The 12,467-nt window shown below is 32.2% G+C and overlaps 1 pseudogene; it reads right to left on the bottom strand.

Annotated features, from left to right (window-relative positions):
* Positions 1-8,110: 8,110 nt before the first annotated feature.
* Positions 8,111-11,508, bottom strand: LOC132060434 (glyceraldehyde-3-phosphate dehydrogenase A, chloroplastic-like; annotated as a pseudogene).
* Between the last annotated feature and the right edge of the window lie 959 nt (positions 11,509-12,467).

Consider the following 12,467-nt stretch of genomic DNA (forward strand, 5'->3'; position numbering starts at 1 on the left):
TTTTCACTTCACTTAGAGCAGGAAAAATAAGGCTGTATAGAAGATATTGGAATGCAACTAGGAAAATGGGAAAAGATAAAGAGACAGAAAGCAGTAGAGATAAATTGAGAACAAATATCAATCAGTTGAAGTAACTGGAGCTAGCTGTTGATTGAGAGTTTGGTTGCAGAATTGCAGATGTTAACATGAATATTACTATAGGCAAGGACAATTCCATAGTGACAATATACTCCCTCCGTATCAAAAAGAAATAAAACTTACCCATTTCTCTTACACTCCAAGAAAATACTACTTAATTCTTACAAAAAATAAATAATTTGACTAAACTGCTCCTAATTAAATAGGTATTGAAATTTGATCACATAGCACTTAATAGGAATAAATCTGAAAAAATAAGGTTAATTCTTTTAATTGGACACTCTTTTTGATCAGAAAAAAAAGTCTAAGTGGACAGTCTTTTTAATTTGGAAGGAGTAGTGATTATTGTGTAAATGCGTGCTTAAAGAGGGGTCCATTTATGCTATTAAAGCTTACAACTCACTGGTTGGTCAGTGATTATCATGTAATTACGGGTAAAGAGGGGTCCATTTATGTGATTAAAGCATAGAAAATCCGACATATGATCATAGGACTTGTGGAAATGAATATGCTCTACTTATGTGGAAAAGAGTCAAAGTACTCCCTCCGTCCAGTTTTATTTGTCCTATATATTAAAAATAGATGTCCGCTTTTAGTTATTCGGTTTGGAAAATTAAGAGATAATTCACCATTTCATACCTAGTTTACCCTTATTATTAGTTATTGAGTTGAAAACTTCAAGAAATTAATAGTGATCGCACAACTTTTAAAGTATTTTGACTGATTTCAATCATTAGGTTACTTAGTAATAATTAAGAGTGATATAGTAAAATTGTCATTCTATTTTTGACTTCTTAATAGGTATGCCAAATGAATGAATGATAAGTAAAAAGTGCACGAAGGGAGTAACAATTATAATATACTATAGCACCTAATAAATTTGTTTGATCATCGTGATATGTGTGTTCACATTTTTATATTGAGCTTATATGTATATCAATAACAAAAAAAATCACACAATTAATTTTTTAAAATATTAGTTACATAGTTATGTTATGTGTTAATAATTAAAAAAAAAAAAGTACGGCAATGATAGGTTAAATTTTTAATCCTATCATATTCCATAGTGGGATCCCTACAATTATATAGTTTTGGAAGGAGTACACCTTTCCAACTTGCTATTTAATATTTGGATATTTAGCCACTTATTAACTAGTAACTAAAAAGCAGACAAATCAATTGTAGAAATGGATTTGTAATATCAAGATACAAGACCAATCAAGAAAAACTACAATGATCAAGGAAAAAAATGATATTTTTTGGTGTAAAGTGATAAAGTTAAGCAGTGGAAAATGGAAAAAGAAAAATCAAGTGGAAAGATATTTGAACTTTTATAAGTGTTAATTAACAATTGAAGACAATTAAGGAAAGTAAAGTGGAATTTACAGGAAAGAACGACAGAGAAACACTACTCCACTACTTATGGATTAGGAAAGAAATGATATTTTATGGCATAAAATTATGCTAATTAATAGGGTCATTGGTGCTAAGGTTATGGTGGGGAAAAAAAAAAAAAGCTTGAATGAAAAACTATGATAAAGGGTCAAACAAGGTGGAAAATCAAGTGGAAAACTCTTGAGATAATGGTCAAAACACACATCAAGTATCATTTATTTGTGATTTTTTCATCTGAACTATCAGATGTTTGCATTTTCTACCTAAATATCAATAACTATTTATCAAAACATACATCTATTCGTATCTGATGAAACGCAGACACTTGATAGTTCAGGTGTGTTTTAATAAATAGTTTGTGATAGTTCAAGTAGGACACGCAAACACTTGCTAATTCAGGGAGGAAGCTCACAAAAATATAATACTTGAGGTGTGTTTTTGACCATTATCTCAAAAATCTTTCAAGTTTTGTATTAATTAATACCATAGAAAATGAGGTAAGTAAAATCAAATAGACGAGAAAGAACGACCGAGAAAAAGCTACTACTTATAGACTATCACACAACAGAGCAGTGGAAACAACCTGAAATTTCAGAGTAAGGCTGCGTACAATAGATCCTTGTGGACCGGGCCCTTTTCTGAATCCCGCGCATACCTAAAGTTTAGTGCACCGGGCTACTTTTTTTTTTCAATGAAGGTAGAAACGAGGGTAAATGAAATTGACAGTAAAGAGAAGAGAGCCCGGAGCCAAATTGGCTTAATTTTACAGCCAATATACAAAAATGGCATGCCTTTTTTTTTTTTTTACCAAAATGGGTATTTCGTTGGATAACCAACGAAATACCCGCTTGTTACTGTTCATCCCGAATTATTTCAGTCAAATAATTTTTTTTTTTTAAATTTTGGTGCATTTCGTTGGTAGTCCAACGAAATAGCATTAAATTTTTTTTTTTTTTTTATTTCGGTTATAGAAAAACGAAAGTAAAAAAAAAAAATATTTTTGGCCTATTTTTTGGACTACCAACGAAATAGGATAAAAAATATTTTTTTTTTTTTATCCTATTTCGTTGGCGGTCAACGAAATAGATAAAAATATTTTTTTTTTAATTTCGTTTTTTCTAGCCAAATTGTTAGCCAAATAAAAAAAAAAATTTTAATGCTATTTTCGTTAAGCATTTCACGAAATGCAACCAAATTAAAAAAAAAATTATATTACCCTATTTCATTTTTGTATATATATATATATATATATTTCATTCATGTACCAATGAAATAGGATGAATATATATATATTTTTGTGTTTCATTTATAAAAACATTTATATATTCACGAAATAAAAAAAAATCTTATTTCGTTTTTTAATAAACGAAAAAAAAACTAGTTGTAAAGTCAAGACATAACTTTATTTTAAATATAAATATAATTCTAAAAAATATAGGGAGAAAAACTAGTTGTAAAGTCATAAACTTTTAGATGGTCATAACTTTGCGCTCGACGTCCGATTTACGCGATTTTTTTTTTTTGATTTTGGGTATTTTTCCGAGATCTATGCACACAAACGCCGCAAGGCGGTTTGGCCGAGCCGATTTTTAAAAAACGCCTTTTATCACATTCAATTTCAATTTTTCCCCAAATTAAAAATTTTCGGTTTTTATTCTTATAAGATGATGATACGCAATAGATTTCAACGTAAAAATCCGGGGGTAATGTATCCCGTGAATGTCAATTTCACTTAGCGGTTTCAATTTTTTAAAATAAAGGATGACTAATTTTCTCGATATATAAAGTTGACTAAAATAACCTTTTTACGGTTAAACACTAAGTTTTTGAAAAATATATTTAAAAAAAATTAAAAAATGGCTTTTAATCAATTTGGAATATATATATATATATATATATATATATATATATATATATATATATATATATAAAAAAATCAATTTCAAAAATATATAAAAAAAAAGCTGTTTTTTTTTATATTTGAGTGGATTGTTCCACGAAATGCAAAATAAAAAATAAAAAAACATATTTATGGATTGTTCCACGAGGTGCAAAAAAAAAAAAAAAAAAAAACAGTTTTAAATTAAAAAATAAAAAACGGTTTCGTTAATATAAATAAAATTTTTTTTTTTTTTTCATTTCGTGGAACAATCCACGAAATATGTTTTTTATTTTTTTATTTTGCATTTCGTGGAACAATCCACGAAATATTTCATTGGTACATGAGATGATATATATATATATATATATATATATATATATATATATATATATATATATATATATATATATATATATATGTATGTATGTATGTATTCCTATTTCATTTTTATATAAAACGAAATGAAAATAAAATTATTTTCCTATTTCGTTTTTTTAATACACGAAATGCAATATATATATATACAAAAATGAAATAGGGTAATATAATTTTTTTTTTTTTTAATTTGGTTGCATTTACCATGCTTAACGAAATAGCATTAAATTTTTTTTTTTTTTATTTGGCTAACAATTTGGCTAGAAAAAACGAAATTAAAAAAAAAAATATTTTTATCCTATTTCGTTGGACTGCCAACGAAATAGGATAAAAAAAATAAAAATATTTTTTATCCTATTTCGTTGGTAGTCCAACGAAATAGGCCAAAAATATTTTTATTTTTTTACTTTCGTTTTTCTATAACCGAAATTAAAAAAAAAAAAAAAATTTTAATGCTATTTCGTTGGACTACCAACGAAATGCACCAAAATTTAAAAAAAAAAAATTATTTGACTGAAATAATTCGGGATGAACAAGATAAAAGTGGTATTTCGTTGGTTATCCAACGAAATACCCATTTTAAAAAAAAAAAAACATGCCATTTTTGTATATTAACTGTAAAATTAAGCCCATTTTAGCTCCGGCTCAAAGAGAAGAACGAAGTCACTGTAGAGATTTTATAACATCCTGAATTTCAGTGTATTCATTACTTATTATTATTATTTTTTTTTTTTAAATGAGCTCAGTAAAGCTGGTTTAGTAGTTTTTGAGAACAATCCATTTGAGCCTTTGAGGTACGATAACTTTTATTTATAGTAGAAATGATGCACTCGATGCCTTTAACTAAAGATAATTTGTTGAAATATTTTAATTGGTTATTCTAGCCAAGGCATCAATCATGACTCTCTTTCTCGATATATACAATCCACTACAAAATCATAGTAAGAGGATCACTGCTATTCAGGTACCACATACGTAATACATTGTTGTAATCTTATTGATTGCACATGTGTAATCCAACAAGTAGCACAAACTGCTATATCATAAAATTGCATAAATCAAGGGTCTATAAGACACTTCAACTTCAAGTTTTGGAAAAGTTTTTACGTGTTCTCAAACGTCTATGCGGTAGTTAAGTTAACTACATAAAATATGTCGCATCCTTTAATTATACACATTAGCATTAATTGGAACATGCATGATGTTTTAAGTTACCATTTAAAGTTAAAACATAAATATTTTACTTCATTTTTTGTTACCACTTTATGAGTTTAATGTGCTTTTTAATTAATTGCGTGAGATATCAAAACAATAAAAAGAGAGAAATGAGTAATTGAAAAATATCACATGTGGCAGATATTGTGAGCTGGGGGGTTATGGAAGGAGGATGAAGTAGATAGAAGAAAGAAAATGAGATGAACTAAGGTGAAACTATGTGAATTGTGTGAGTGAGAGAGAGTGTGTGATAGAGATGGATGGGCTTTAGCTACTATTTAGCTGACACGTGGAACATATACTTTACTTTTTAGTTTAAAGTATAAATTTGACTAGCTTTCTTAAAAAAAGATGTTATGGATAAGAAGGAGTCATTCTTGACACAAAATAAGTACATTTTTAACCCGTTCAAATTCAGCTCAATCTGCCCATTTAACATCCCTAATTGAAATGTATATTAACCCGCTCAATTATTAACTCAGTCTATTTTGATCAATTCAAATTCAGTCAAATCCGCTCATTTGACACCCTAACTGGAGTGAACCAATCCAAGGTACTCTACCTTCACGTTTGGGAATTACCCTCCCGAATGTTGAATTATTTATCATCGGTTGGGAACAACTTTTCTGGATCAATCCCATCTACTGTGTCAAATTCATCAAAGCTAATGTATTTTCTTGCTGGAGGTAATCAACTTACAGGAAGTGTAGCACCATTCCACTTAATAAGTCTAGTAACCATTCTACTTCTTCATGCTAATAATCTTATAGGTGAGATACCATTAACTCTTAAGAAATTGCAATTACATGGTTGAAATATATGTTGCTGAAAATAACCTGTTAGGACAGATACCTAAGGAACTTTTTGCTCTCTCTTCCATAGTTGATACAGACATTTCTGAGAACCATCTAAATGGTTTCATTCCTCTTGAAGTTGGAACCATGAGAAATCTTGAATATCTTAATATTTCCGTTAATAACTTGACCGGTAAAATCCCAAGTACCATTGGTAGCTGTGTGAGACTAGAAGCTTTAGATATGAGAGGGAACTACTTTCAAGGGAATATTCTCCTTCTTTCAGTTCTTTGAGAGATCTCCATGTTTTAGATCTTTCTAGGAATAATTTATCTCGCCAAGTACCAAAATACTTGGAGGAATTCAAGTTTCAATGCTTGAATTTATCGTTCAACGACTTCGAAGGAGTGTTACCAAATGAAGGTGTATTTAAGAATGCAAGTGCAATATCAGTAATTGGAAATCCAAAACTTTGTGGTGGTGTGCCTAACATACATCTTCCAGGATGTGACATCAAAACAACAAAAAAGAATTGGTTCGAGATTTATCCTCAAGATTGTTATCTCCGTTGTTTTTGGTATACTAGGACTTGGTATGCTAGTCACTTTACTATTTTGTTTCTTGTTAAAGAAACCGGAAAGGTTGCCTGTTTCAAGTTCATTTGGTGAATCTCTCTTAAATGTGACTCATCAAAGTTTGCTTCAAGCTACTAATGGATTCTCTGAAGACAACTTGGTCGGTGCTGGTAGCTATGGATCTATTTATAAAGGAACTCTTGATGGAGGAATAATTGTTGCGGTGAAAGTATTAAACCTCTCGCGACATGGAGCTTCCAAAAGCTTTATGGCTGAGTGTGAAGTCTTGAGAAACATAAGACATCGGAATTTGGTCAAGGTTCTCACAGCTTGCTCAGGAATTGACTATCAAGGGAACGAGTTCAAGACTTTGGTTTACGAGTTTATGGTTAATGGAAGCCTCGAAGATTGGTTGCATCCTCGTCCAAGTGAAGAAAAAAACAAGTTTAATATTCTTCAAAGCTCAACATTGCTATCGATGTTGCTTCTGCAATTGATTATCTTCATCATTACTGTGAGACTCCAATCGTTCACTGTGATCTCAAGCCAAGCAACATTCTTCTAGACAATAGAGTGGTCGGGCACATTGGTGATTTTGGTTTGGCAAAGTTCCTTCAACCAACTGCACAAAATTCTTCTATTTCAGAAGGAAGCTCTAGTCTTGTTAGGGGAACTATTGGTTACACTGCTCCAGGTAACAGTTTTTCTTCCTCATTTCTTCCATCTCTTTTTGAAAATGATATCATAGCGAAATCATCCTGCCAGAGTAACTTATTCATCATGTTTATTTCCGCATATGCTTGAACCAAACTGATTAACCATAATTTGCTTTGATAGAGTTGTTTTACTCTAACAACAAACAACATACTGAGAAGTATTTACTTTTATAAAATCAGGTCCTACTAAGTTATGTTCCTATTACGAAAATTATTGATCCTTGTCTTTTTTGTTTGTGAATTGTAGAATATGGGATGGGTAGCGAGCTATCAACTTGTGGTGATGTGTAAAGCTCGGGGATCCTCTTGCTAGAAATGTTCACAGGAAAGAGGCCTACAGATGGAATGTTTAGGGATGGTTTAGATCTTCCTAGTTTGGCTAAGCATGCATTGCTTAATGGAGCTATGGAAGTCATCAATCCGTCCCTTATTTATGGGAGTAAAGAAGACAATAAAGGTGAAAGCACAAGTATCTACCAGAATATGGAGTATCTGGTTTCTGTTCTTCGAGTCGGGGTTGCTTGCTCTGCATATTCTGGAGCTGAAAGAATGAACATCACTGAAACTGTTTCCGAATTGTACTCTATCAGAGAGGCTCTTCTGAAATCAGAAAAAAAATTCAAGAACACGTTTGAAAATATCGTTTCTTTTCTAGTCATACTTTAACTGTCTTCATTGTAGTTGCCGATGGGTATAGTAAGTTTCTTCTTCAGTACTTAGGTCATTCATCACCTGAATATCTGATTGCATGATGTTAGAATTACAGACTATCTTGTAATAAGTACTCCCTCCATTTCAATTTAAGTGTCATACTTTCATTTTTAGTTCTGTTACAAAAAGAAACTCTCCAATTCCAACATTCTAAATGGCTTGTTTAGGACCACAAAACTCATAGGGCATTTTGGTAAATTGCACTCGTTTTTAGTTTGAGATCACAAGATTCAAAAGTCTTCCTTATTTTCTTTAACCTCGTGCGAGTCAAACTAAGACAGGTTAGATTGAAAAGGAGGGAGTATAAGCTTTAACGTTCAAAAAGTACTTTTCTAATTGTATATCAACGGCAGACTCTACAAAGACAAGAAAGGGAACTTTTATTGAAGCTGAGATTTCACAAGCTGGAAAATTGTTTTGGTTCTCATTACAATTTTCAAAAAGGAATAATAATCTACAAACGAGGCAAAAAAAATTAAGCCACTATTTAGCAGTACTGCTTTTATTTTTCATATTTCATTTCCACTGGTTTGCAACAATATCTGCAAGATCAACCACCCTCTGTGAGTAACCCCATTCATTATCATACCAAGCAATAACCTTAACCATGTCATCTCCCATGACCATAGTGAGTGAAGCATCAACAGTTGATGACACGTCACTGCACCGGAAGTCGACCGACACGAGAGGTTAAAGTCGCAGACAGCAAGAATGCCTTTGAGCTCATTGTCACCAGCCTCTCTGAATGCAGCATTCACTTCCTCAGCAAATGTCTTCTTGGAGACTTGAACAACAAGGTCCACAACCGAGACGTTAGGGGTGGGCACACGGAGGGCAATGCCATTGAGCTTCCCCTTAAGGTTCAGGAGGACAAGGAAACAGCCTTAGCAGCACCAGTTGAGGTTGGAACTATGTTGAGAGCTGCAGCTCGTGCGCGTCTAAGGTCCCTATGGCTTGCATCAAGAAGCCTTTGGTCACCGGTGTAAGAGTGAGTAGTTGTCATGGTTCCCTTGATAATGCCTATTAAAGGAAAGATATTCATTCATGGAAGGGAGAGTTACATTTTTGGACCCCTCTAAAACGTAATAGCCGGTAAATGTGTGTGTTTTGTATATTAAGTATAAATATACATATAATATATATACAATACATACAATATACATATAATATACAATATAATATACATATGATATACATAATCAGTGTATAGGTTTTGTATATTTTGGCTAGTGCCCGTAATTAATTTTTGCCTTAATTAATTTTTTTCCTTTAAGTTATGTACAATGAAAGTAAAGAATACTTATGCTCGTGTATTACTAGATAAAGATGACTTACCAAATTTTTGGTCAAGAACCTTGACAAAAGGAGCAAGGCAGTTGGTGGTGCAAGAGGCATTGCTGATGATGGTTTCATCAGGGTTATAGAGGTCAGCATTGACACCAACAACATAAGTAGGGATGTCACCTTTTCCGGGAGCGGTGATGATCACCTTCTTGGCTCCAGCCTGGATGTGTTTTCCAGCACCGTCTCTGTCGACAAACACTCCGGTACCTTCTATAACCAAGTCAATCCCAAGATCTCTGAACAATTATAAACAAAAGTTGGAACAATTGTAGAAATTAGACGTTGACTAGGTATAAGGTAGCTCAAGCTACTACTATATGTTAGACACCACATGAGCTAAATTAAGCATGTTGTCCATGATTCATGGCTAGACATGTTAAAACTCAGAACTACTGTTTCTGTTTAGACAACTGATAATATGAGTTTCCTGTATCATAATACAGTTTCTATTAGTCTTTTTCTTACAAGTAACTAAAAATACTGGTCCAAGTTGAGCTTGGACCACACATATACACTAAAGTGGATAGCTATTTTGTGATAACCTAAGCTTTTATACGTTAAAAATTTGCAAGTGTAAAGGAATTTTTACACCAGTCGTCCTTAAAACCGAGTATAAACAAGAAGAAATAGTAAGGTGAATTTGTAACTTGAGAAAATAGGATAACTAACCTACTATAATAGGTTAAGCTACAGTTAATAATGTAAATTTCTTTACGTTATATATGTGAACGTATACAACTTAAATCCTTTTGTTACATGTTAGTATGAGAGAACTTACCCCCAGGGGAGGTTGCTTGGGTTGCGGTCGGAGACGACTTGGATGACTTTTCCATCGACGGAGATGCCATCAGTGCCAACCGGCTTGACGTCAGCATCAAAGATGCCAAGGGTGGAGTCATATTTTAGAAGGTGAGAGGCTTGTTTGACACCACCAGTGTCATTGATGGCAATGACATCAAGGGGAGAGTCTTTTCTACCATGCCAGCACCTCAAGAAGTTCCTTCCAATTCTTCCAAATCCATTGATGGCCACTTTCAACTTTGCCTCCACTACTCCGCTCTTGTTCTTCCCTCCTCCAATCTACATTTTATAAAATCCAATTACATGTCATTATCACAAGAAACATCTTGTTATATAATGAGCAAAACTGTTGTAAGTACAATTTAGATGATATACAATAAAAAGGACACCCATTGCACTAGCTCCCGCTATGCGCAGGTCCGGAAAAAAGGCTAGGACGCGAGGTATTGTATGCAGACACCTTACCTGCATTTTTGCATCTATACAATATTATCATTTATTTTGTGGTCTGAATTTTCTTTAAGAATAGTGTTTGATCTTCCTTCAAACTCTTCAAATTGAACAATTTGCATCAAGATCTTTATGTGGATGCTACTTCTTTTTCTTTTTGTTTTTTGGTTTAAGAATCTTTTTCTAACTCCTAGTGGTAATTTTAATAAAGCACAACAATAGCACTTATTTGAGCATCAGAACAGAGAGCAAGTCTTGATCACAACTATGTATGAAGGATACATATTCTTCTGTCTTACTTTTTAAGGATTTTTAGTTATATACACTGACGGTATATAGATTTCCTGCACCATCAATATAATTTAACCTATTATAATAGGTCAGTTAACATTCTGATCATGTTACTAATTAATGGCTATCACAGTAATTTACCTTATAACTGATTTGATTATGTATATATATTGTTTACACCGCCTGTACACAGAACTTAACTATCTTGTACTCAATCACGCAAGAGTTTTGAATGCAATAGTAGCACTCACAATATAGAATTACCTATGTTACCTTATAAGTGATCTGATCGTGTATCTACTGTTTATGTACATCGTCAGTGCACATAATTAACAATATTGTTCACTAGAATCAATCACTCAAGAGATTATAATGCAATAGGATTAGTAGTACTCACAACAGAGGTCTGGAAGGCAACAAGAGAGAGCAAGTCATCATTAGTTTTCCTTCCAAATGGAACAGCTGATGAGGTGCGCAAACCAGAGAATTCAGAGAATCCTTTGTTGCTGACCTGCCCATTAACACAATAAAAAAACAACTCAACAAAATGTTTAACAACAACTACGGCTCAATCCCAAACAAGTCGAGTTCGGCTAATAACAAGAAATGAAAAGGACAATATTAATGAATGAAGGACCTGGAGAGAAGAGTTGGCTACTGAGAGAGCAGCCGAAGCCGAAGCCATTTTTTTTAGAAATGCAGCAACAGTAACGTGTAGTGATGAAGAAGAAAGTGGTTTTTAGTATGGAAGTTTATGAATGAATGGAGGGAAGAAAATGGATGAGATTATGGATGATAACTAGATAGATAGCCTCTCACTCATTGTATGGCTGTGATTGCCTAATTCAGTGTATATGTTTGCTAAATTTTTTTTTTTTTGTTTTTTCACCATATGTTAGCTCTTTTTTTTTTTTTTTTTTTTTTAATAATTGTTATTTGAAATTTATTGGCTTGACTAATCTGAATTCACTTCTTTTTGTTTTAAGTTAATGAGTTTAACTTCTAGACAACGATAGCATGTAAACAACTTACGCTATTATGTTAAATATAACTATGCATAATTGTTTAAACAAGTGAAAGTAGTATAACTAGTGCTCCATCTAGAGTTCACTAGTCCAATTAATTTGAATCCAATTATATGTTCATTTTACTTCTTTTATATAATGAGTTTAACTACTAAATTTTAATAGCATAAACAACTTTTGATCTTGACATATAAAGCATGTATATGTAATTTTATATATGAGGCAAATAAGCTTTAACTTCGGAGCAACTCGAGTTGCACCTTTTTTGATGTAAGTAAGCGAAAGCTTCATAAATGGATTTTCATGTTGATTGTCTCCCAAACCTCTCATTCCCCTCCAACACCCCTACATCTATTCTCATAGTATTTACCTAAGTTTTATAAATGTTCTTGAAATAATATTTTTTTGTTTACTTTCTAAACATAAGAAAATAAGTAAGAAAATCACTTGTTTTCTAAAAAAATATTTTCCTTTGTACCAAACACACCCTTGGAGACCGAGTAAACCATTTTTTTTTTTAATTTCTTTCAAAAAAAAAAAAAAAATTGCTCGATGCTCAGGGTGTGTTTGGCTTTATTCACTACAAAACTAACACTTCTTTAATAAGTTAAAACTATACGTCCTTAAATTCAGTAGTAAGTTCACCATTGTGGCAAAGCGATGACTACTTTATTAAAAGGTAATAATTTCACACCGATATTTTAATGTAATCTCAATAAAGCAAAATTCTTATTAATTTCTTTTCAAAGAGATCT

The sequence above is a fragment of the Lycium ferocissimum genome, chromosome 6, assembly GCF_029784015.1.
Source record: "Lycium ferocissimum isolate CSIRO_LF1 chromosome 6, AGI_CSIRO_Lferr_CH_V1, whole genome shotgun sequence".
Classification (NCBI taxonomy): Eukaryota; Viridiplantae; Streptophyta; class Magnoliopsida; order Solanales; family Solanaceae; genus Lycium; species Lycium ferocissimum.